Source organism: Chroicocephalus ridibundus, chromosome 2 (genome assembly GCF_963924245.1).
Source record: "Chroicocephalus ridibundus chromosome 2, bChrRid1.1, whole genome shotgun sequence".
NCBI classification, from domain to species: Eukaryota; Metazoa; Chordata; class Aves; order Charadriiformes; family Laridae; genus Chroicocephalus; species Chroicocephalus ridibundus.
The window spans coordinates 132,026,207-132,052,943 of record NC_086285.1 but is presented as its reverse complement, the minus strand read 5'-3'; positions in this window follow the sequence as shown (position 1 = coordinate 132,052,943).

Below are 26,737 nucleotides of genomic sequence, written 5' to 3'. Positions count from 1 at the left end.
CCATTAAATACATCGTGCATGAATTAGCATTAAGTAAATCTATTTGCAGAAACACACGGCAAATTTTTCCCCCACCTACTTGTTCAGTTGCACCCAGTGGTTACATTTCCTATGGCTTTTTACCCATATCTAGCCTTTCCATTCAACTCCTTTCTCAAACAGAACACTCTCTTTATTTCTACCAGTCAATTCTACTTGCATTCACCTCTGTTCATCCCAGTGATGCACAACCGTGGGTTTGCACACATGCACACTTCACAGGCTCACAGCCCCTCCGTCTGAACACCCATCCTTCTTCACTTCTAGGTGCAAGAAAAAATACAGAGACGGAATATGACCTTGTATGAATGTGCGCGCATATATATGTGTCTGTGTGTGCTTTGGTAAGTATTTATCCACAAGCACACACATATATACACATGCATTTGGCTGGATGCTGGAGTAGAAGATGATGGAAGCAAGTTCACCATCCCTGCAGGGAGGTGAACAACCTCAACACAAAACCACATCCCCACAGGCAGTGAAAGAAACGGAGTTGTTTCTCCATCTGCAAGCTGATACACGTAGGATCTTTATCACTGCTGCTGTCATGGCTGAGCAGGGCTCAAATCCAAAGTTAAATTAAACCTTCTAACAGAGTAATCGAAGTCTGAAAATGAAGAAGGCTGAAGTCCTGCACCCAGAACTCCCTGAACCTGGCCCCTGGGAGGAGGGATTTGATGTCCTGCCTGCACAAGTCACTCTCTTCTGTACTAATTTTCAAACTGTGGTGCACCAGAAGCAGCCATAGAGAATAGACACTGCCTACCTCTATGCAGTGAACATATAAACAACCCGAGCCACGTTGCAACTTGCCCTACACTGGACACTTAATGCAGTTGTCATGCCTATTGTGGCACTTACAGACAGGAGACCGGCCCCCAGGTTAAACTGCCTGCTGCACAAGGCAGCTACGCCATGGTCAGTGGACCAATAGAAGCTGTCAGAAAGGCTAAGGTTAAGAACCTCTGGTTCTACAGAAATCTATAGAAACTTTTCCATACCTGTTTTCACTGAAGGCAAACTTCAAGCCTCGTGTGTGACAAATGAGGTATGGCACCTTCTACCATGGGAAAAGTGAGCAGAGCACACAAAAAATCGTGTTATGCCTGCAAAATGCTTAAAGGACCACTTGCCATTTTGGCTTAAATTTTTGTTTAGTTTCATTAGCTCATTAACTAGGTAATATTCAGAAAGTCAACTTCTATTAGGGGAGACAAATTTCACTCCATTAATACTCAGAATTAAAATAATTCAATCACAAAGGTATGCTGAATTTTTATCGTAGATCAGGTGCATCCTTTTCATCACCACGACATTGCAAAGCCAATGTACTGTTGTCAGAAGCACAGGTGATTTAATCACTGATTAATGAAATGCTGCCATCAGAAACATAGCATACCAAGCCTTTGGGTCTAAATGAGAAATTCTAATCAGATGTAAATAGTTCAGTTGTTCCAGCTACTGCAACAATATTTGAATTCATGAGTTTTTTAATAGGATGAGACAATTTGACTGTATCAAAAATGCCATTGCCCAAGTACAAAGCCGTACGTACTGCAGGCACTTCTCGGTTGCCTAATTCTATTTCAAGCCTTGAAAAAGCTGTTGGGTTTGTTGTGCTTATTGATTATCACTAATTTTCACAGATTTTATTTCGTTATATTTGTTTTTTTCCATTATGGCCACAGCACCTTTAGTATCATGATTATTTTCTAAATCCATCTTGCTTCCTCTTTTCAATCAATGTACAGAACTTGTAGTTGTGAAAAACAGGAACCAAGTAGAACAACAGATTCCAGTGGCAGAAGAAAAAATTCACCTAAAATTACACTAAACATCATAATTTTTTCAGATTTGATTCGAGTTTTTTTTTTTCTTAATACCATATGTGACGGGTATGGGGACCAAGCTCCTTATTCTTTCTGCCTGGGTGGTGTTTGGAGAAACCTGCAGTAAAACGCATCTGGCGTTACCCTTGCTGTGTACTGCCCTCTTGCGGAATTGTGTCAGAAAAGAAATCCAAAGCAACAAAACAAGAATGTATGTACACCCACCAGATTGTTTTCCCAAACCCTGTCAAGACTCTGTACATGCTTGAATTCGAACGCAGAAGTGGGTCCACAGGAAATCGTACTTAGTCGTATATACAAGCTTTTATGGAACTGATTTCTAATTAAGCAGGAATAAAAATATTAACTGTGTATCCTTCAAATTATAACTCCTTATATAACTAATATTCATACCATCAGGGAATACCTATTCATGTTTTTACATCAAAATAGATTGAAACTTTATAATTTCAGCTACAAAAGTCAGCCTTTGTTTCCACTATAATTGAAAAACACTTTAATTAATGAAGGCCTTAAGCTACTTCAGAATCAAGCCAAGTATTTTAAAATGAAAACAAAATATACGACGGTTTTTAATAGGCATTTATAAGTAATTTAAATAATTTATAGCTAATGTAAGTTTATGATATACATTTTTTAAGCTGACTGGTAAAACATCCAAACTTTGACTACCAGAAAGAACATTTATATAAGCTGCAGAAAAGAGAGTCACTTCAATACAGTTGACACATTGAGCAAGAGAGATCTGCAAATATTGTCTAAATAAATCCTTTGAGCATCAATACTTTTGTTCACTTCGTGTGAAAATAAGAGCTTCTCTACATTTCAATCTGCCCCTGAAAATCACCAGTTCCTGCCTTTTTTGTCTTTTTTCTTTTTCTTTTTCTCTCATTCTTTTTTATCATTTGAGTTAGATAGATAACTAATTTACCTCTGAAATTGAGGTATAGTAGTTGGCTGATTTTTTTTTAAAGGCAAAATCAGATGTACTCAAAAGGATGCCACAGGAAGGGTGCTTCAGTCCATAAACTGTAGGGCTAAAAGCTTGTGTCAATAACCACATTCAGCCCAGGCCAAAAAAACCCACATTCCTTTCCACCTCCTTTCACAATTAATTGATTTGCAACTAATTCTGAGAGTCATTAGGAAAAAGATCAGAAGCTCTTAATTAGCATGGTTTACTATAGTATGAGAAAACAAGCCCTGCCACTGATCAAGGAACACAATACGCACAGTGTTTCCACCATATTTTAAATCAGAACTTCAGAACAGGGTAAATTATTTTTCATTTCTCCCCTATCAAAAAAGCCTGCATCCCACAACACTCTCACAATGAGCAGATGGACATTCAACAGGAAAATCAAATCTTGATAGTCTAGGATTTTAATCTGTATAGTCAACTATGTTACCACTGAAATCAAGGGATCTTGGCCAACAACTTCTTTGACAGGAAATAAACTCAAGCTTGTACTGGAAATGAAGAGTTACATTGCATGACTGTCTCCAGATGTGATGAGGGATAACACAGGTCAGAGTTCAATGGTAGAGTAAAACTGAAGGTTCAGCCCACAGTCTGAATTCATTGCCAACATCTAAGGGCAGATAAGGGTACGGATTGCCCCATGCCAGCAGCTATATCCTTCCTACAGGGCTGCAAAAGGCTCCACCAGAGCCCTTCTGCTACCCAGCTGAGTCTGTGCTGCAGTATGGCTCTCATTTCTTCTGACTCCAGGAACCAGAAAGTGCAGCGCTTTTTGAATTGCTTCATTCAGGATTTAGCTTTTGTGGCATTGCCCATTTTTAAATACACATCAGGGAACAGATGGATGCATGCCTGTGCAGTATAATTCCTTATGGAGCGAGCTGCCAGATTTTAGTATTTCTAATTTACAAGAATGATTTTATATGTTTTATCAGCATCAGACGCTGAAGCTAACTTTCAGAAGCAGCTAGAAGTAAATAGCTATAGATTTTAGAATGGGTAGAAAAGGAATGCACTTCAGGGAATTTCAAATTCAATAGACGTCTATTGGAGCTTTTGGTTCTTTTATCTGGGCATCTTTTAGAGCCAACTAGGAACACTACAGAATGAGTGCAGGAAAGTTTTCCCTCCGCAGACATCCAATCAAATTGAGTAGGTCAGCTTTAGAAAGGAAAGCGTTCTTCTTGTTTCCCTTTGAGACTCGTACTCATGCATTGATGTGATATTCTGGTTTGTGCCTATTTTCTACTCTTCTATTAGTACAAGAGAACACGGCTCAAGAATACTGGTCTTTTTGTTTGATCTCTCTCACAGTAGTAAAATCAGAGCAAAAGCAGGATTCAGCAGAAAAATCATAAAGAGCTTTAGAGACTTGTGGATTCCACTGATTTCCATGGCAGTAGCAGAAAACAACATCGGCCTTATTCCATTTCCTTCTATGCTGCATTGCTTCCTTCCTATGGTAGATGGCACTAGCAGCACCTATTATCAAATTTACCACTTTCCACATAAAATGTTGGGTTTAGTTGTTAACAGCCTTGCCAAGTATCGGTAGTTTGCCCTTAGATTTTGTTTCCAGGCCAAGTATCATGTCAGCTTGAAATGTGGGGAGGAGAGGCAAGAAAAGGAAAGGAACAGATTTCAATAAAAACAGTTCATCTGGGTAGTCAGAATTGGCTGAGGCTAGGTTTGCCTGTGTTAAAGAAAAGAAAAAGAAAAAAAACCAAGGTAATCTTGTTCTCTTAAAACCTCTAGCAATTTGTTCTTTGAAGTAGGGACTTGAATTTCAGGTGGGCAAGTATGGGAAGGGGGGAGTGCCAGCCTCTGTATTAAGAATCATCCTTTTGCAAAATCCACACAAATTTGTGTAGGTTTTAAGTTTGCAGAGAAGTACAGTATGAAGATCCTGAGCAGAGGCTGAGATCCTAGCAGTATATTTTCCCATCCAGGCCATCTGTACCCAAGCATGCTTTAACCCCACCCGAGCAAAAGCATTTTTGGAATGGCAGCAGTTGGCTGCTGAGGGCTGCGTTTGGTCTCTGTTCTCGGCATGCAGAGGCCGAGACACCTATCACCTATGTGGAGCTCCCAGCCTGGAACAATTTTCTGCAGACAAGAAACACACACATGTACGTACACACACATAGAGCAGGAACAGCATCTGGACATGTTCTCAGTGATAGCTTTGAAGGAGCTGGCCGAGGATGGGGGTGGAAACCCAGAGGCAAAGGGAAGTACAAAAGGAATATGAGATTATGGGGTGACTTATCTAAGGGTAAGAGAAGAAACTTGAATTTTCAGAGGGTTCTGAAAGATGGATTTAAAACAACCATAAGTGCTAAGTACAGTGGTACTTACCCAAATCTCAGGATATTCAGGCAGTTATCACTCAGCATTAGAGAGAGAAAAAAGACATTTAGTCACCCAAATGTTTGCAGCTTAACAGCACTGAACAAAAAAAAGAGCCTTTTAACCCTGTTTTGGTACATGGACAATGTCGTCTTCATCCCTTCTCCAGTGTTATCCTGTTAATGGCCAGCTAACACCAAAAGCTTTGTACTCAATACACATTTTCTTACAGACTCCATTTTGAAGTACTCGGCTTTCCTGTGCATTGAATAGAGACCCAACAGATAACACAGGATGTGGCAGGCAGCCAACAAGAGCGCCATTTCCACACAATGTTGAACTGACCAAGTCTTTTCATGGATACAGCCTTGGGTCCGGGAGGGAGGAGGCCAACGTGTTGAGATGATGACTGAGAAGCAGGTGATCTCCAGGTGGCAGAAGGGACAACTGTAAACAACAGAGAACGTTGAGATAGAGCAAAGAGCCAAAACACAGCCAGGGAGTGTGTGGGGCTGGGAACAGATGAGGAGCAAGACTCAAACATTCTGAAAGGCAGAGAAGAATAGACACTGGCAACAAAGATGAATGTGATTAGGAGGCTGGGTACAGGAAAAATAAAAGGCACTGGCTGAACAAACTGATTAAGGGTAGGAGCAGCAAAGCAGAGAGCTGGCATTGGGTTGGAGACTGGGTAATAAGCCTGAGGGAGAAAAGATATTGAGATAAAGTGGTGGACAGAGTGAAGAAAAATGGTATTTTTTTGAGGAGGGGTAGGCTTGGCAGAGAACTAGGATAAGGTGGAGAAGGATACTAAAATTAGGAGAGCTGAGCTCAAGAGTTTAGGGCATTGGACTAGACCTTGCACCGTCAGGGGACTGTGCCCCTGAGGAGAGACCTGAGGACTGGTGCATGCAGCTGGTTGAGAAATCAAACTGAACTTGAAACAAAGGACCAACATGAAGGGAGAGGCAAGACTAGAGCCAAGAGAGACTGAAAGGAACAGAACAAGATTCCCACCTAAAAAGCTTACTCCCCACTCCAGAGGGGACAAGTAAAGGAATGGATTCAAGTTCTAGCTGATGAAGCTGCATCAACTAGCATCCCAGTACATGGACTACCATTAAAAATGCAAATGGTGTGGAATCCAAATCCATATCCAACTCTGGAACAGACAGAAAAATTTAACAAAAATGAGCATCAGCCTTTCAGGCATCAAAGTAAGATACTGAATAGTAATATTCTTAGTCCCAATTTGGGAGCTCTGTTTTCCCACATGGCATTTGGAAAAGAGCCTTCTGGATTCAAGACAAAGCAGAACAGAACGTAGGAATAGACTGAGATGCCACAGACTCTGTTGGCAATGCTTCTTTTCTAACTTCGGCCTTAGAGACTTGACCTGAACTGCTTCCATTTTCAAGGCTGAAGTTACTGTTACCGGTACTGACTTCTTTACTGAACTTCTTATTCATTTTCTCTTTATTTTAAGGACAGGTAGGACTGGTTTTCACCATCACTGGGACATACCACTTCTCTCTTCACTATCAGGAAACCATTCCTCTGAAGGAAAGCAAGGATTGGCAAGGTGCACCTACCTCAAGCCTGTAGGCAAACAGAGCCCAGTGCTATCAAGAAGAAAACCAGCATCTGCTGTATTATTTGAGATGTGTAAGAGTGTATTGGGTTTATGTGGCAAGGTTTCGGTAGCGGGGGTGGGCTACAGACGTGGCTTCTGTGAAAAGATGCCAGAAGCTTCCCCCATGTCTGATACAGCCAGTGCCAGCTGGTTCCAAGATGGACCTGCCACTGGCCAAGGCCGAGGCAATCAGCGACGGTGGTAACACCTCTGTGATGACATATTTAAGGAGGGGAAAAAAACTGCTGCGCAACAGCAGCCCGAGAGAGAAATGAGAGAAATGAGAGTATGTGAGAGAAACAACTCTACAGACACTAAGGTTAGTGAAGAAGGAGGGAGAGAAGGTGCTCCAGGCACCAGAGCAGAGATTCCCCTGCAGCCCATGGTGAAGATCGTGGTGACGCAGATTGTCCCCCTGCAGCTCATGGAGGTCCACAGTGGAGCAGATATCCACTCTGCAGCCCATGGAGGACACCACACCGAAGTAGGTGGATGCGCCCAAAGGAGGCTGTGACCCCATGGAGAGTCCATGCGGGACCAAGCTCCTAGCAGCACCACTGGCCCTGTGGAGAGGAGCCTATGCTGGAGCAAATCTTTTGGCAGAACCTGTGATCCCGCAGGGAACCCACTCTGAAGCAGTTTGTGAAGAACTGCAGACCATGGGAAGGACCCACATTGGAGAAGTTCATGGAGGACTGTCTCCTGTGGATGAGATCCCACATAGGACAACTTAGAGACTTCTATTAAGTTTAACAGGGCATCGAGGTGAGGTGCTATGGTTGGAAGCAGCCACTCTTTTAATTTCAATCACACAGCTAAAAAACTTCAACCCTTTTTTCCAAGTAGATGCTACTTATTAATACTGCTCACACCAATTTTAAGAAAGTTCTTCTGCTTGGAAGCTGGTTTTCAAACACTATAGTCACTAGTACTAGTGTATTAGTACTTCATTTGTGACAAGAAAAACTAGGAACATCTTCAGGGGAGGTTATATTAGTCACAGTAATTGTGTAACTCTAACACATAAGATTCTTTATTTCATTGAAAAATGTATGTCATATTATGTGCTGCTGGCGTATATAAATTAGTGGGACTCCCCTTTTTAAAGAGCTGTTGTTCCTCTGTTGCAAACATAAGCAAGCCCTACATGCAATACTGCTCAGGGCAATGAGATCTGCAGCCTTGCAAGGGAATACTAAGTCCCACTGAGGTGAAAATATGGCAGGGTAAAAATAGCTGCACAAGTGCCAGTAAATCAGAACCTATAAATGATAATCTGAGAAGTGAAGTGTATTCAAAGGGGATATTTCACAAAAGTGATGGAATGGTGATCAGAATGGCGTGTGATGTTCCCAGGAGTTTTGAGAAAAGCAGGTGGTGACAAAAATGTTGAGAGAACTTTGCGCAGATGAGAACTCCAAGCAATGTGGAAAGTGACAACCAAAATACTGAAAACAGTGACTAAGCTATTTTCTATGAAGAGAAACAAACAAGTGCATCAGAGAAATGAGGTCTACAGATTTACTGAGACTCTCTGCATTGCTGATCCTCTATCTCATGTCATAAACAGCTCTGCTCGAAAAGCTAACTGGAAAGTTCTTCAGCAGCATTGTTAACTCAGCAAAGAAAAGGGCTCATACTGGTTCATACTTTTGAAAAGTATGAACTTTCAAAAGGTTTCATACTTTTAAAAGTCAGGTAAACCATCTAAGAGAACTGATGACAGGTTCACAGAATAACAGAATGGTGGAGGCTGAAAGTGACCACTGGAGGTCATTGGGTCCAATCCCTCCACTCAAGCAGAGCTACCAAGAGCCATGTCCAGACAGCTTTTGAGTATCAACAAGGATGGAGACTCCACAGCCTCCCTGAGCAACATGTTCCAGTGCTTGGTTACCCTCACAGTGAAAAAGTATGTCCTGATGCTCAGAGGGAACCTCATCTGTTACAGTTTGTGCCCATTGCCTCTGGTCCTGTCACTGTGCACCACTGAAAAGAGCCTGGCCACCCTCCCTTCAGGTATTTATATACATTGATGATATTCCCCTGAGCCTTCTCTTCTCCAGGCAGAACAGTCCCAGCTCTTTCTCAGCCTTTCCTTACAGGAGAGATGGTGCAGTCCCTTAATCATCTTACTTGCCCTTTGCTGGACTGTCTCCAGAATGCCCATGTCTCTCATAATGAGGAGCTCAGAAGTGGACACAACACTCCAGGTGTGGCCTCACTAGTGCTGGGTAAAGGGGCAGGATCATCTTCCTCCACCTGCTGGCAGCATTCCTCTAATACAGTCTGGGACATCATTGGCCTTCTCTGCCACGGGAGCACGTTGCTGGCTCATGGTCAACTTGGCGTCCACCAGGACCCCAAGGCCCTTTTCTGCAGGTTATCTTTGGTTTCTACCAGTAACATTTTTGCTGTGCTCCCTCTCTTTCACCAACTGCTTCACCTCTTTCTTTCTTTCTTTCCTTTCCATTAACTGAGAGGCTTCTGGGATTTCTACAAGGTCTTCAGGCAGAAGACAGGAACATAACCACAGGTTGTCTGAGGAGGCACCAGTTTTCTAAAGGTGTTTTTTCAATAGGATATTTAGATGAGTTTGGTTAACCTGAAGTTTAAGTTTTAGACATTAAAATACAGTAGAAGAAATTTAAATATGACCTAAGTCATAGTTCAGCAGCTGAACATGTGAGTGATTTGAATTGGGATGTTTAGCAGTGATCATGGTAGTAAAAACAGATGCTAGATTATTTAAGGGCTGTTGTTTAGCCGTGCACACTTACATTTTGCACACTTTTCTGTTCTCTCTGCTGTGCATCTGACATGAATCCTACTCAAAAGTACCATGTCAAAGTCACAGGTTTAGCTTTAGGCAGGGGTTCCCAAGGGAGGAGAAAGCACAAAAGCAGTAAGGCAGGGTCCTGGCTCACTCCCCCTCGCTGATGCCAGGGCAGGGAAGTGTAGTGTGCTCCCCAGCACAGGGGCCGCCCTGCTGGCCACATGTCCCTTCTGTGGCAGTGAGACCTGGTGCCAGGCCCAGGCCAACGCCTCCATTATCTCTTGGCCCAAAGAACCCCATATCTCCCTGACTGCTGCCACAGCTTTCCTGCAACGTAGCCTTCATCTCCAGCTTTGCCCAGCGGTGTTACATATTAGTCCTCCAAACCTAACTCAGCCATGCTGGTCTGCGCCCCACAAAGACTAGAGGGAATGGCAGCTACCTCATATGCGTATCACAGAATCACAGATTGGTTGAGGTTGCTGAGTACAAGATGACAGCTAACACTGTGGCCCTGAGGAGACCTTTTAGCAGCCTTCCAGTACTTAAAGGGGGCCTGCAGGAAGGATGGAGAGGGACTCTTTATCAGGGAGTGTAATGATAGGACGTGGGGTAACAGTTTCAAACTGAAAGAGGGTAGATTTAGGGAAGAAATTCTTTGCTGTGAGGGTGGTGAGGCACTGGAACAGGTTGTCCAGGGAAGCTGTGGTTGCCGTATCCCTGGAAGTGTTCAAGGCCAGGCTGGATGGGGCTTTGAGCAGCCTGGTCTAAGGGAGGTGTCCCTGCCCATGGCAGCGGGGTGGGAACTAGATGATCTTTAAGGTCCCTTCCAACCCAAACCATTCTATGATTCTATGATTTTTTCCTAGTGTTGACATTTCATCTACAAATCTTGGCAGTATTGGGGAAAAAACAAAACAAAACAAAACAAAACAAAAACCAGAAAAGGAACAACATAAAATTGTTACTTTGTATTTCAGCTTCAGTTGAGAGACAGAAAAAAATGTTATATCTAATATTTATGTTCCTTTAACATTTGGAGCAGGGAGCTCAAGCAGAACTAGATAGAGAAATTCAAATTAAAAAACAGCACGATGTACATTTGCACATATTCTGTGGGGATTTAGATCCTATGCAACCAGAGGTTTCAGTGATTCAGCACACAGTGTGAATTGAAAAGAGAACTTTGCCCAAAACATGTAAATAATTTTTCTTACAAGGAGCATTGCAGTTTAGTACGTATCCCAACTTACATTGCATACTCCAGGCGCTTAAGTCTACAAGGTCAATGATTCAGCTACACTGCCAGAAGTCTCTCTTATGACAAGTCACCTTGTTCCCAGATGGTTATGAAACAAGAGCATTGACGTTCTGTCAGAAATCTGTTGGGTTTTTTTCTCTCTCTTAATGTTCAGTCAAGTTAGAGCTACAGAAGTATGTGAATGACAGCCCTGGTGACTGTATTCCTTTGTGAATTCACAAAAAGGTTCAGCTTGAGCAGAACCGGCACCAACCTCCCAACACTGTCTTATCAACAACCATCAGCCCTGGCCTGCAGTGACCTCTTCCAGCAGTGAGCTTTGTTTAAAGCCAGTTTAGGCAGTGGCTTCTGTGGTGGCCAAGGCTTGCAATGCTGACAGCTTTGTTGATGTGGCCAACTGAATCAAGATCACCAGCATATTTCACATAGTTCTCCAAACAGTAGATAGATGGTAATTGTTGGTCATCTATCCGACCTGGAACGTGTTATTAACTGATTTTTATGTCCATAATGACTATTATTTGCATCTATATTAGTATCTGCTGAAATACAGCTCAGGGAGCTATTCCTGGCCAAATCTTCAGGCCTTGATATTAGTAGATAAATCATTCCATAAAGCAATTAAAACTGTGCAAACAGCAGGAAGAAATCCAAAGGGATTGCCTAAAACCAAAAATTATCGTGTGAAGACTACTGTCTCCAAGGTCCCTTGTTGTTCAGCAGTGAAAGAGAAGTTTTCTTGGGCACAGTTCAACACAAGACCAACTTCAGTCAACCTGCATCTCCCTCTAGAAGAGTCCCAGTGGAAGCCTAGGGTTATTAGTTTTATAAAGCTTAAGTTAACGGGATGTAAAAGACCCTTTAACAGGCATTTTTTATGGTAAGAACAACAGGGGCTTTGTGGGATTTTTTTCATTTTTACATTATTTTTGACTGCTCAAAAATATTCCATAATTCTGCAGATCCATGAAATTTTAATTCTCAATGAATAACACTGTCAAATTTCTTATAGGAGAAATTTGTAGGGAACAATGTTACTTTTTATTGTATGTACCCCTGGGTGTGATGCCCTTGTGACTTCCTCTGCAATTTTGTTATTTCCCCAGGCCTACCTGACAACAACTGCCATTTTGGTCTGACAACCCAACACATCTGCAGGGAAACGCAACGGCAAGAGTTAGAGGACAAGATAACACCTATTTTGACATGATTACCATATTTAGAAAAAAAATAATTAGAAGATCTGGTGTCAGGTTATGGGCATTTGAGGTATATAACTAGGTAAACTTAAGTCTTGGGTGGGGAAAAAAGGAAAGGAGGAAGGAAAAGCAGTGCCTGCCTGCACTCACTAATTGCACAGTTATACTGCAGGCACTGGTGGGATCCCCAGTTGCAGAGACCCACACCCAGCTACTTTTGCTTTCTAGCATCTTACTGGTTTACACTATTCCATTCTGTCACTTATTCACAATAAACCTATTAAGCAGCAATAGCTTAGTCAGTACAACATTTTGACTCAAATAGTGTAACAAAATACTACCAATAGAACTTATATTCTTAGACTTATTCATGATTATTGCATACAAATTCCCATATATTTTAAAGGGGAAAACATAATTTAGAAATTGTCGGTTTGAGGTGCACGTAAAGAAATTGTGTGATCTATAAAAAGCTTATTAATAAAATGCTTTACACTACTAAAGTGAAATGTGCTAATTAAACCTCTCAGTGGCCATTTCATAATTAGACTTATATATTATTCATAGTGTTGTGGTTATGGTAAATACCGGAGCTACATTCCCCAAGTCTTACAATATTTTTTTAATATTATAAAACTGTATTTTTGTAGAGCAAGTGCTTATAATTTAAATTAAGTGGCTTATAGAAAACAAAACAGACACGCTGATTTTGAAACACAAGTATTTCCGATACATAAGTGACAAAACTGGATGGAAATATTTTTTAATAATGCAGTTAAACATTGGTTAAAAGATAGTTGACCAGATCCTGATCCCACACATATTATCCACAAGAATTCACCCTCATGAGCCTACTATCCTGATGTTCCAAAGCATGCACACACGCCCTAAGGCACCTCAAGTGCTTACCGTGGAGAAACTTGACATGATATAGAATCAAAATAGCTCTTACTGCAAAGCAAGCAGTGCAAGATACATAGGTATGCTTATACTATTCATGCAACAAGTGGATTCCTAAGATCTCCTACACATTCATTGCGTAATTTTTTCTTTCTGACAAGCATTCAGCGTGTGATAACAACTAGCTGTTTGTTAGCTTGTTCTCTTTGTCAGATACTTTGAACTGGTTGAACAGCTTATCAAACTGATTTTTCATCACGTTCAAAACTGAAACCTGTTCCCATCACTTTTCATCAAAGAAGATAAGATTACAAAGATTAGACATTAGTGACCTCTGAAAAATCTCTTCCATTCCTACTTTTCTCTGCTATTGCATTTCACATCTTCTCTGCAAATCCCTGGACTCCAGTGGGAGTACCATTTCTTCTGAAAAAAAAAAAAAGAAATATAAGAAATATATGTACAACCAGTTATACAGACTAAACTGGTGCTAAGAAACACTGTGGTGTTTCACTGTGGCAAAACAGTTGTTTCCAACAACTGGTGGGTCCCATTCCAACATCACTGATATTTCTTAAGTTAGCATTTCAACATCCACAGTTCCTGTAAAAGTCCTACTCAAGTAACCCAAATTTCCTGTTTAGAGCCTATATAGTTATATTAAATGATATTTCCCATAAAAAGATAAACTAAAGGTATAGGGATTAATGCAACCACTCTTTGGCAAAGCTTTTTAAGAAGCTAGCAAAAATTAATTTGACAGGTATCCATGCAGTATAAAAGCAGCACGATGCTGCTCTCTCCTCAACACATCATCTTAGTTTCCTACAGCAGTTGACAATGTGGTCTCCAATGCAATTTTGTCATTTTGTGTCCTTTGGTTTTGAGGATTCTCTTTCCAGTGTCACAGGGCTACTAAATACTTAAAAAAAAAAAAAAAATGGTTGCCGGAGCTAGAGGTGATTATTGCAACTCCAGAAAAACTTTTTTTTTTATCAACTCACTTCTCACATGCTAAAATCTGAAAGTAGCAAATAAATTGCCTGTATACATATATAGAACTGCAACCAGTCTTACGCTTAAAATTAACCAGGGACTTAATTACACATAGGCTAAATTAGGTGCTAAGTACTCTCATTTGCCGTCATTCTAATTTAAAGGAAATATATTTATCTGCAGGTGCTTGGAAATTAAACAAAAATTTAGTGGTGCCTTGTCAAAAGCTCGCTATGCCTTTTCCGTGGAATTTATCCAAGAGACATGGATATGGTTTCTAAATGCCAGACACTATCTATACAACTTATAGGTCACTGTGCATTTTAGTTTATACAAACAAGTTGGGCAGAACATGCAAAAGGTATCAGAGTTCAGTCTGCCTGCTGCTAGGCCGAGGGAATGTACCAAGGGACAGCTCATCCTACTTCTATTTGCAACGGACTTTGTGATTTTGAAGTTTAATTTGAATACATGTTTATCCATTTGCATCTCGGTTCAAAGAATAGCTGTGTGGCAAGTAGAGAATAAAAAGCAATTAAAAGAGCCACAAGCCACAAATATCAGTCAGTGGTGATCTTGTTTTTCCTACAGTGCTGCTCCTAGTCTGTCTTCAGACAGTCTTGAGAAAGGAGATAAACATGAAATGAGGGAACTGGGGTTGTTCAGTCTGGAGAAGAGGAGGCTGAGGGGAGATCTTATCATTCTCTACAACTACCTGAAAGGAGGGTGTAGCAAGGTGGGGGTTGGTCTCTTCTCTCAAGTAACAGGCAATAGGAGAAGAGGAAATGGCCTCAAGTGGCACCAGGGGAGGTTTTGGATGGTTATTAGGATAAAATTCTTCACTGAAAGGGTTATCAAACATTGGAACAGGCTGTCCAGGGAAGTGGTTGAATCACCATCCCTGGAGGTATTCAAAAGATGGATAGATGTGGTGCTTAGGGACATGGTTTTGTGGTGGTTTTGGCAGTGTTAGGTTAATGGTTGGACTTGATCTTAAAGGTCCCTTACAACATAGGGAATTCTATGATTATATGAAATACATTGTCCAACAGCAGCCTTGAAAAGACTCTGTCTGGACACAAACCTCTTCCAATTTTCCCTTGCTAAAGTGGAAGGAATAATTTCTGTGTGATCTTTGCCTATTATGTATACCTTATACCATAACTGTTGAGAAGATCCGTGGCTCTATTAATTCCGTAATTTCCTTCCCACGCAGCTTCCTTAACACAAAAGCACATTGACATCTGCCTACTCATCACAAGAGTCTTATTGACTGGCGTGTTAAAACATAGTCTTAGTTTTAATCTACATATATATCAGTTTGTGTGTATAAACCTGCAAAGTTCAAAGGGAGATACATTTTTAAGGGAAGTAAATGATATGGTATTTGCCAAATAGCCAGGGTTAGAAGAGCTTATCAGTGCAGCAACACTGTTTTTATAGGAGTCTGTCAAAACTTTGTCTCGCCACTATGACAAGCCACCTTGCACCAAAATTAAAATATATTCTTCAGGTCAATGTTATATCATGTTTTGACCTTGAACCCTTTGAACTTAAATAAGAGTGAAACAGTGGCAGTAAATTTGGAAGGACTGTCAATCCAAAGCCTAGCAAGGACAGAAGGAAGTAGAATCCTGGACTGCATTAATAGCAGTGTAGCCAGTAGATTGAGGGCAGTGATTATTCCCCTCTGCTTGGCACTTGTTAGATGGCACCTAGAATACCGTGTCTGGTTTGGGGGCCCCAATACAGGAGAGACATCAATTAAACTAGTGCACAACCAGTGAAGGGCCACCAAGATGCTTGGGGGCTGGAGCACTCCTATGAGAAGAGGCTGAGAAATATAGACCTTCAGTCTGGAGAAGAGACAGCTTTGGGCAAGACTGAATAATGCCCTGCCAGTACCTATGAGGAGATCATTGACAAGACAGAGCCAGGCTAATACAGCAGTGCATTGGTGGGAGCACAAGAAACAACAGGCACATTGAAGCAAGAGAAGTTCAGACAACATGTGAAGAAAAACTTTTTCACTATGAGGACAGTGACAGTGTGTCCTGGTTTGAGGCAAAACAGAACCAATTTTCTGATTTGTAATTTTACTTTTTAGCTGGGCCTCTTCTAACTGACTAAAGTCTGAAATTAACAGCATATCTTTCAGACACTGTTCACTCTCAGAGTGATAAGACCTGATTATACCAAGGAATGCTACGCAGAGAGGCTGTTGCTTAGACTTATTGCTATAACAACCAAGGTCAGCTAACTTTGCTGTTTTGCCGCATTAGAGGGTCGGAAGCAGAGAAGCGTGGAGGGGTCCCACCTGCAGGGAGGAGCAGACGGGACAGGTGACCCAAAACTGACCAACAGGGTATTCCATGCCATATGCATCACGCTCAGTATAAAAGCTGAGGGATCAAAGGGGCAAAGGAGGCTCTGGCTCATTTTTTCTTCAATGGCCAACGTCTGAAGAGGACCCTGTCTGTTCGTCTGCCTTTGATCCCGATCTGAGCATTCCTGACTCTAGTTCCGGAATTCAGCTCCTGTCTGTCACTGACTCCAGTCTGGGACTTTTCTTGTGTCTGCTGGTGACACGATCATTATCCTGGGAGCTGGATACAGTTTTGTATATATTGTATACTTTTTTTTCTTTAATTGTTATTATTCTATTATTATTTACTATTTTCTTATTTATTATTACTTTCATTAAAGTAGTTTAGTTATTTTTCTAAACTCGTAAATCTCCTTATCTCTTCCTCTCCTCTCTGAGGAGAGGCGGAGGGAAAGGGCCATCTGTCGTTCTGCTTGGCCAATCTGGCCAAAACCACAACACAGTGAAAAAGGTTTCCCAGAGAGGAAGCACAGTCTCTGTTCTTAAAGGTTTTCAAGATCTGACTGGATAAAGCCCTGGTCTGATATATATATATGCCTCTTTTGAGCAAAAGGTTAGGTTAGAAACCTCCTGAAATCCCTTCCAACCTGAATTTTCACATGATTTTATGCAATACTCTTAAGAGAAGGGGGATTAATCCAGTCAAGTGTCCTCTGTGTACACTTACTCAGGATGTTAATTTTTTGCTGCTAAACTCAATGACATTTATCAGTTTCATTAGTGAGGGATATGAACCCATCACAGGTGCAACTACAATGATCATGCTATTGAGATTTTAGTGTTGCATAGACGTAATGCTTTAAGTGTATGGCTTAAATCAACTGCTTCATGTAGTAGTCATATTGTATTCTAGCTCAAGTCTGTAACCCCCAGAGATGGCAGTGGGAGGAGGGACTTTTGAAAGCATAAGGTTTGAAAACAAGATGGTAACAAGACAGGAACTTTGCCTACAGGTATAGCGGCAATAGTTCAGATGGCTCCATGGACAGCTTTTTTCCCAACAAGTTTCTTAATCTAACCTGTAAATCCTTCTACAATTTGTTGTTCTTCCATCCTATCCTCTTCACTGCACTTGCAGTATTATTTGCACAACAGATCCCAGACCTGACCAATACCCATTGCACCAGCAACCATATGAACAAATATTAAAATAAAGAAGTTTGGGGGAGGAAAAGAGAGGAAAACATTGTCATTCATGCATTGTTTTCTTGATGTTATTTCCCATTACAAAGTACTATGTTGAAAAAAACCCATTTAATAACTTTCTTGTGTGGACATTTATGGATTTGGATAGTCTTCAATTGAACAATGAACCCCTCCTCCCCAATAAAAAATAAGTAACGCAGTTGAATTGCCAGTAATCATTGAGACATGGGACACACTAAGATATGACATTTTAAAAGCAGAAAGTCCTAACTTTTATTTGCTAAGATCAAAGGGTAATTTGAGTAACTGTACTTTCCTGTGTACCTATTTCTCAGGTACACTGACAAAAAGATTTTCTTTTAACTCAGATCTTCTTACTGGTTCCATTTATAATGGAAAGCACAGTGTGTGCATACCTGCAAAAATATCTGCATTTAACAATGTGTATAAATGCTATTTTATTAAATTACATTAGTATGAATTAATGACAGTATATTACATTATTATGGTAAATGCTAATATAAAATGCAGCCAGGTAATTGTTTAAGAAAAGGTGATCTTCACCTCTGCTAATGATGAATCTTTCCTCAGCCTTAGGTAATGATAAAAAAAAATCCTCCTGTCCTACTTATTTTGTGTTTAATTTCCCACTCAAATTGCCAGAGGCCACAGTGAAAACAATTTGTTGCTTATTGCCTGCACTATGTGATTCATCCTTCAGAGGAATTTTGCATCACCACTTAGAACATGGCGAAATGACAGGAGAAAATTCAGGGTTTTTTTCTTATTTTCAAGATATATTTGCTGAACAGAAAGATTTTTTTGAGGAACAGGTAAAAACAGGAATACGACTAAGATGTAACATAAGGAATTAAATAGGAGGGGAGAGGAAAGAAAGGGAGACACTGCTGTGTTGAGGGAGCGTAATCACCCAAAGGTGAGAGTTTGGGAGGGAACTGGAAAATGCAGTTAGGATAAAAAGGAATCCGTAAAGGAACCACTGCAAAGGGCAAGGAAGAAGAAAAAGAGGAAGATGCAGTCAAACATAACTAGAAGACCTGGAAACTAACAGACAAGTAGAGTGAATGAATAGGCTGAGTAAAGGATGAAAGATTCTAACAGGATTCACCTCACTCTAAAGGGAGTGTTGGCCATACCGAAGTGCCTCAGGGAAGTCTTACCTACCTGCCTTTCTTTGTGCCAGCCCAGTCGTTCAACAAGGGAGTTGGTCTGCTAGGATGTGATGTGGAAGCCTTTCAAAAATCTTTACCCAGGATGCTGCAACTACAGACTTGCCTCAAGACACCTCAAAGATGGTGAAGAAGTTAACGAAGTAAATTTTGCTGACCAATGGTTAATATATTTCATATTACCTTCCAAATATACACAATAATATGCATGCTTGTTTGATTGATCATGTAGGGTTTTCTTAAACTGTTCTACACTCGGTTACAAACCTGCACCTCGTTTCAATGCCAAACACATCCCAAAGGCTGAGAGCAAGGGTTTAGTGCATATGCTGGAATCAATAAAGACAGAAAAGACCTTTTTTCATATATACAATACATGCATACTGACTTTTATTGTGCTAAGGTGCTAAACACTGACAAAAAATAACACCACGATATTTTATAGTTTTGTCACGTATAGTTTAAAGTTCCAAGAGCATGTGTGAGCTGAAGGAGGTGCAAATGTATTATTTCTGACACTAGATGGCAGGAGATTGAAGTAAATTATTTCCAGTGGGTCAGAGTAGTCTTTTTAATAAATCAGTTTAAAAAATAAATGCCTGGTGTTTTGTAAATTGGGTAATAAAATCAAATTGAAAGATATAGTGAGGATTCTGAAATGAAGCAGAAAATATTTTTGTGCTTTTAAATCTGAGACATTTCTTGGAGAATGACTCTCTGTTCAAATACATGCATATAATCTCAGTAATTAGATGGAGTCCATCACGGGTTCAAAAAAGAGTGGAACTGATTCTACAAATTTCAAACCCCAGTGAAGTTTTCCCAGATGTGATTAGAAGCAAGTAGTGTACTTAGAAACTAAATTACATGTAAGAAAGTTGTGAAACTTCAAACCTCAGAGTCCATGTTTGTTAGATAGACAGATCAGGAGGAAACCTAATGGGATGGACAGACTATTCCACACCAAGTAAAGGATTTTTGTATCTTCTCCTGAATTGCTACTTGGCACAGCTGAAGGAAGTGAGCTGGACTAGAGGGACTGAGATTCCGATAGACACTTTAGATAGAAAGGTTCATATCGACCCTTTGCTCCCTTCTAGAAGTTTATTCTTCATAGTGTCTGGCTTAAACCTTCACTAGTTTTGGACAGGAATCTTCAGTGTTATCAGTGGAAAGGGGGTTCTTAATGCAATTCTTACAAGTATCCCTCGTGATTTCTCACACAGCATCATGTTGTCTGAGAGGGACAGAGGTACTACAAGAGTCTTCCTACAGAGCTGATAGGTTCTTTGGGCTGCAAGGAGACACTTACCCCTTACAGGAGCTCTTGCAAATAGGCAGTGTCTTCTCCAGCTCTTCAAACACATGAGGCTGATGTGCTGCAGGAAAGCTGGAAAATCAGAAATACCAGGTATACCTTATGAGTGGGTTGATCTTTTATTATGGGTTTATTTTTAAAACATAATAATTCTTGACAGGATTGGCTCTGTCAGTTTTTATGATTTTCCAGACGTGGTGTTGTCACTGGCAATTGAATCTCAGGACAAGCAGGAGAGGTGACTATCCACACGTTTAGTAAAAAAGAAATTGTAAATGAGGGAAAGTGGCATTTTTACTGAGACTTTTTGATGGTCAGAGTAAGTTGTTCCTGGTCAGCTGCCAAAAGAAGACCCTGAAGCTTGGTCTGCAAGTGACCTGCACTAGCTAGAAAGACAGAGTATGTCTCCACAGCTATATGGGGCTACTCTGCAAAAACAGCACAGTGAACTGTCGTGATATATGGTCATACTGATTCCTTGGTTTTAACAACTTTGAATGTCATCGAATGCTTGGAAGGATACAAGACCCCAAAAGACATCCTCACTTTTGCATTCATTAAGTGTTTTGTCAGTCTGTTTCTTTAAAAAAAAAAAATATTTTAGAGCAGTTACTAGTTACATCCATTACATAAGGCGGTAGTTAAGATAATACAGAGCCAGTAAAATTATCTGACACTGTTCACTTTTCATTAAGTGCTCTCTAAAAATGGTGAGTATCACTATACCTCTTTTCTAGACAAGAAAACTTAAGCTGAGGAAGATGGTGTAAATTGTGCAGGGTCATCAGAAGGCTAGAAGCAAGATCCAGACAAAAAGTTAAGTCCGTCAGACTCCCAGCCCCAGATTCTAGCCACTGTCTTCCAATGGCATTGTAAATACTCATAAATAGGTTTTTGGTTTCTTTTGTCATCTAGAAACTTTTGCTTTAATATTGATATTTTATATGTAAAGGGTGAGTAGGAGGTCAGCCAGCCCCTGGTAGTGGAAACTGGGCTAGTCTCAATTACCCACCTCAGCTGATGGTCCTTTCTACATTTAATGTGGATCCTATCAAATACAGGATACTCGTCTCCGATGTTATAAAATATCCATCTACAAACAGGAAAAGCAGGTCACACTGAACTTAAACCACCCAAATGATTCTCTGTAATTCATTGCTCCTCTGCTTATTGCACTGGTTGAATTTGGTTTGTAAGTAAATGCTTTCAGTAGTGACTTTACATTTACTTCCAAATTACAAATGAAAGTCCTATATCAAACTTAATACTCATATCTATGGAACCCTGCTTAGGTGGTTCCTATTAATTACCATTTTCTAATAACCACCACTTTCTTTTTATCTGTCAGCTAGTTCTTAAACTATGAATTTACACTCTATTGATATTGCATAGAACTAGTTTTTATTTGTGCCAATGAGAACGTCAGGCAACATGAAATCATGTCCTGTACTTCTTAAAAGTCTGAATAAATTGCACCCAACTCCCAGAGGGGTGGCTTATACTTTGTGAACAAATGTCAAGCATACTTGATTTAAATCTTTTGAGGTAGCTTTTTTCACAAAGTATACTGACTAGCATTACTTCCACTCCAACCCTCAGATTTTTTTTCTGATTGCATTCTGTATAAACCAGTCCTCTCTCTTCCCTAGGACTCGTATCAGACCAACAAGCTTATGCTTACTTGAATCAGACACTTTGCCTTTGTAATATATAATATGGAACAGTATTTGACTTTTCCAGAAACTTTTCAGAAATTCGGTATTTATTTAAAACCATGAGGGGCCAGGATACAGATTCCCTAGCCATGCTGATTAGTATTTTTTTAATCCCCTGGTAGATATTGTTTGTTTCTCCTTGATTACTGATTAAATGATTTCCTGATTCTCCTGTGATATAAGGATATAATGTTGCTTCTTGCTTCTTTTCAAATACAGAACAGATTTTCCTGTTGAACACTTCTGCTATTTCTGCACTATTATTAACAATTTATCCATCAAGGAGTGGCTCTTTGACACTGCTAGGATTTCCACTGTACCCAATGTATTTAAATCCTTTTGTTCTTAGTTTTGCCAGCCATGAATTTTTTCCTGATGGCTTTAGGTCCTCTTATAATGCAAAATTTATGAAGTGTAGGAAATGTGTATCCATTGCTATATATTTCTCATTGTTTTCTTATTGCATATTGCTTTGTTGTTTAATTGCTCCACCTATTCCACTACCGAACCAGGATGGGCTTTTAGACAGTGCTGTCCTGTTTCCCGGGAAATAGAAATTGTTGAATTGTGTCTTCAGGCTATAAAATAACTTCTCAAAGAACATTCAATTGAATACAGTTTTTATTTCAATAAATTGGAGTGGTGTTTAGGAAATAACTCATCTTTTTTACTTAGCCTTTGACAAATACCTACCAGTGCCCTTCCTGGGCTTTTTTAACATGTTGATCCGTAAGTATTCAAGATCCCGCAATTCCGTGTTAATCAATGTTCAAACAGGTAACTGTGTATTTAATGTGAAAGACCTTACCTTTATATGCTGTTTACTCTTTCCGCCCTTGCTACATGAGTTAAATGCAGTTTCTCTGCAGTAGGCTACTGGTCTTTTTGAGGTGTTACAGAGGAAGACTGTATTACAGCTGTTCTAGAAAGGGATGCCATCAATTATCTGTATTTCTGGCAGGTAACAGATTAGTGGCAGGATGTGCAACTGCCTCTAAACCAGCCGATGGCATTTTGAACACCAAAGATGCGTGGAATGAAAGGAAACATCATGGCACTTCTCTTGCTCAGGATGTATATTCCAGTAGTAGGATGGTACAACCTTCAAACAGCTGTGTGGCAATTTCCTCTTAAGTATTGACCTTCCCAGCTATTACAGAAAGCTCTAGATTATCAATCTGAATCCTTGGATTTAATCCAGAGAGAACTGTCTCTGAGCTCAGAGATTTTCGCTATGGAAACAGTTTCCATGGTGCATGGATAGGCTGATTCTATCAGATATATCAACCAATTTGACAAGATTTGACCAACGTACGTATAGATTTATTTTCCATTTTCTTGGAAACAACAGTATTCTCAGCTGCAGTCACTTGTTTATCCCCAGTCATAACTGTGTCACAGGAAGCAAAATGGGATTCTGCCACAATACTTCTATATTAATGAAGACATTACTTGGTTAGACTATCCCCGACATTTCATATGGATCTTCACAACTAAGCTTTGCACTAATAGAGGGCAGCAAACTGTAATTCATTCCCAGGGAAAAGGTCCCACAGCTTTTCTTACTTGCCGTCTTAAAATAAGGGGAGTTTTCACTCTATGGAGCTGGAGCCCCAGTTCAAAAATGTTCATTGCTTGTCTGGTATGTCAGGTGCACGTTGTAGGCAGGAAAGCAGGACACTGGCTGGGCTAGGAAAAACAAACAAACAAACAAACGAACATCAAAACCAACTTATAAAGTTTAGCAAGATAGTTGAATTTATAATTGAATAATTGAATTGATAATTGAACCTGAATTGAGTTTTTTTTCACTTGGAGATCTTATCTACTACACTTACTTAAGCTTCACGTATACCTGGGTTAAATGTTATCATAAAGGATTATCCCACTTCTACAGTCACATAGATTTGAAGGATGATATGTGAAACACTTTAACAGTGTTGAGAAACAGCAGAGAAAGGCATCACTTACAGAGGTAACAAGTTGCCATCCACTGACTGACTACTCAGAGAAGTGAAAGATGGTTTAACAGGCTCCTAAGGGGTAAAGGTATCTTCTGCTCTGCTTGGCTGTTACTGCTTAGTGTTTTCATGTGTTTACATTTGTGGACAGTAACACAGCAGCTGAAAAACATTATTTTTTTTTTACGTATTGCTTTCAGTTTTTTTCTTGTTCCTCCAACAGTGAAACAGGCTATTAAGAGACAAGTACACTTTTACATTTGTGGGGGGAGAGTCGGGGTGTCATTTGCTTACGCAGGGAAGTTTAATCAATCCAAGTAAAAATAAAGTGAAAAAAAATTGCATTCCTGTGTCCCAGCCACTTGCTGTCATGCCTGAAATCACTATGTTTAAGAGAGCAATGAGTGATGAAGACTACCTGCTACCCACATTATCAAACACCAGGTACTTCATCTAATGAAGAAAAAGAGATGCCACATTCAGATCACGTACTATAAGCTCTAGCTTAGACATCACACTCAGATGTCTCTCCCTATCAACAGCAAAGAGAAAAATCTCAAATGGCATCTAAAATGTTTTTTAACCATATCGCACGTCCTTCCTGCGCTGTAACGCTGTATGAAACAGCATTACCAACAAGGATGTCAGTTGAAAACAATCTTTGGTCTGCCTTGGAGGAAGATATTAATGAGCATCTTTAGCAATTTTTTCTTTCTTTCTACAAAATGTTTTCAATCCTTTCTCTTAGTAAAGAGTTAGAAACAGTTTTAGAAGTTGTCCTTTAAAATTTTGGAATGGAAAGAGCACATAATAGTTCACTTTAAAGGAACAGGCTCCCAACAGCAGATTACTTCAGATAACTTTTTAGGCATATTCTCATCTTACAGTGCACATTTCTGGATCTCACAACTTCCACCAGACAATGAAATGATGGAATTCTCCTGATGAAATTCTTTCCTGTACCAAAATTATGTAAAGCCAATCTTGTTAAGTCGGTAGAATATTTGCCAAATTAACTCAATGGCTGTAAATTCAAGTAGCGTGTTAATCAGAAATATGGGGGTTTGAGTTCAGATTATTTTTTTGGTGTAGTGTTTTCATATTTATGACTACGCTGCAACTTTTGGTACCTGAAAGCTTCAGCCACCCTGACCCTTCTGGTTTTGTGACCGCTCGCCTCTGATTTGAACTGCAAGGCTATGCTTTCGTTCACTGCTTCAACTACCAAGACGGAGAAGATAAACATCAAGTTAATGTCAGAGAGCAGCAAAAACCAGCAGCTCCCTGTGGGCCAGGAGCACCAGGGGCTCCCCGGGGTGGCTGGGGGCTGCAGGGCAGCCAGGGGCACCAGGGCAGCCCCGGACATTGGGCACCTCCCTGGGGAGGAAGAGAGGCCCAGGCCGGGACATGGGGCCACAGGTGGGCCCGGCTTGGTGGGGCCCATGGTTTGGAGGGGGCCCATGGCTTGGTGGGGCCCATGGCCGGGCAGGGCTGTGGAGAGCTGGAGGCCAGCCCTGCTGCAGCATTGCTGGGGAAAGGGCTGACATGGGGTCCAGGGCTCCCCCCATCCTGCCTGCAGCCCTGGGCCCTGGGCAGGGGTGGGCAGGGCTGGCAGCCCGCGGAGCCCTGACAGTTCTCTATCGCCCAACTGAAACAATTTCCTCTGTGGCAGAGCTCCTGTACCTCCAGGGTTTTGGGTTTTTTAAAGTTGGACAGACAGGTGGTGGTGTCTCACTGTAATGCCGCCTGCTTGTAAGACACAATGATGTTCGCATTAAATATTGGGGTTGGAACCCATTGGGGGTTGGAACTAGGTGATCTTTAAGGTCCCTTCCAACCTGAATCATTCTATGATTCTATGATTCCGTGAATATGCTTTGGGGTGCCCTCTTGTTTTTCCTCCTCTGCTCTCTTTTCTGACATATTTCACCAGATCTAGACCTTATTCCCTGGCTTTTTAACATTTCAGAACTGGAATGACAGAACCCTGTAATACCAGTATTTTTCACCATTCACATTTTCCAGTCTTTTCAGCATTTTTCAGTATTCAAGTTGCATAAAGCCCTGAAGTACATGCTACCTAATTATATACAGTTTCAAGCTTTTGAGGCATCCAAATTTGAAGGAGGACAATCAAAATATCATTCCAGGCACAGATGGTAAAATGACCTGATAATTACCAGGCAATGTTAAGGGCGAGAAAGGGAGGAGGAGGAAAGACACTTTTCATGCCAGTGCAGCTGACAGATAAATTAACAACTCAGTAGTTTCTGCTTCACCTACCTCCAATATGATATTCTGCGTAATGTTCCCTTTCCTCCCAGAAGACATAATGACGGTCCACTGCAGAACGTCTGCAGCTGGGAGTTGTTTGGAGAGTCACACTATTGCACTGAACTCACTCTTTCCAAAATACCTTTTCCTTCTAAATATTTTCATATGTGCACAAACGGTAAATGCTAGTTGATATAAATAAAACCTCGGCACCTGTCATCTTTTGTGCACTGTAGCTGCTTTAGAGCAGTTATAAACAGAGACCGCCGGTTCAGAAGTCACTTAGATTTCTCACAGTGTTTCAAAATAAACACTGTTATTATTTTTCCTTTCTTCTCAAGACTATAAAAAAAATCATTAGTGCATATCAAATGATTGCAGATAACATGTATATTAAAATTAGACACATCATCTTTCACTGTGAATGTGCCACTCCCCTTAGAGTAAAAGGAGTGAAACTGTAACTAAGCCTGAGTATGCTCAGACAAGTTTGAGACTCTGGGAACTATTATGTTTGCCTTTTAAACTAAAAGTACGATCCAATGAAATTCACTAATGGCATTTGCTCCAGTTGTTATTGTCAGGAGACCCAAATGCTACACTTAGAGTTGCCAAAGACTTGCTCTTTCACCTGGGACAAACCATTCATCTTAGTATCCCCATTTGCAAAACAGCTTGAAAATACTGGTTACATGAAGTTAGAGGAAGGCTGACATCTTTAATGATTGCAAAGTTCAGAGAGGGCTGGGGGAACGTGCA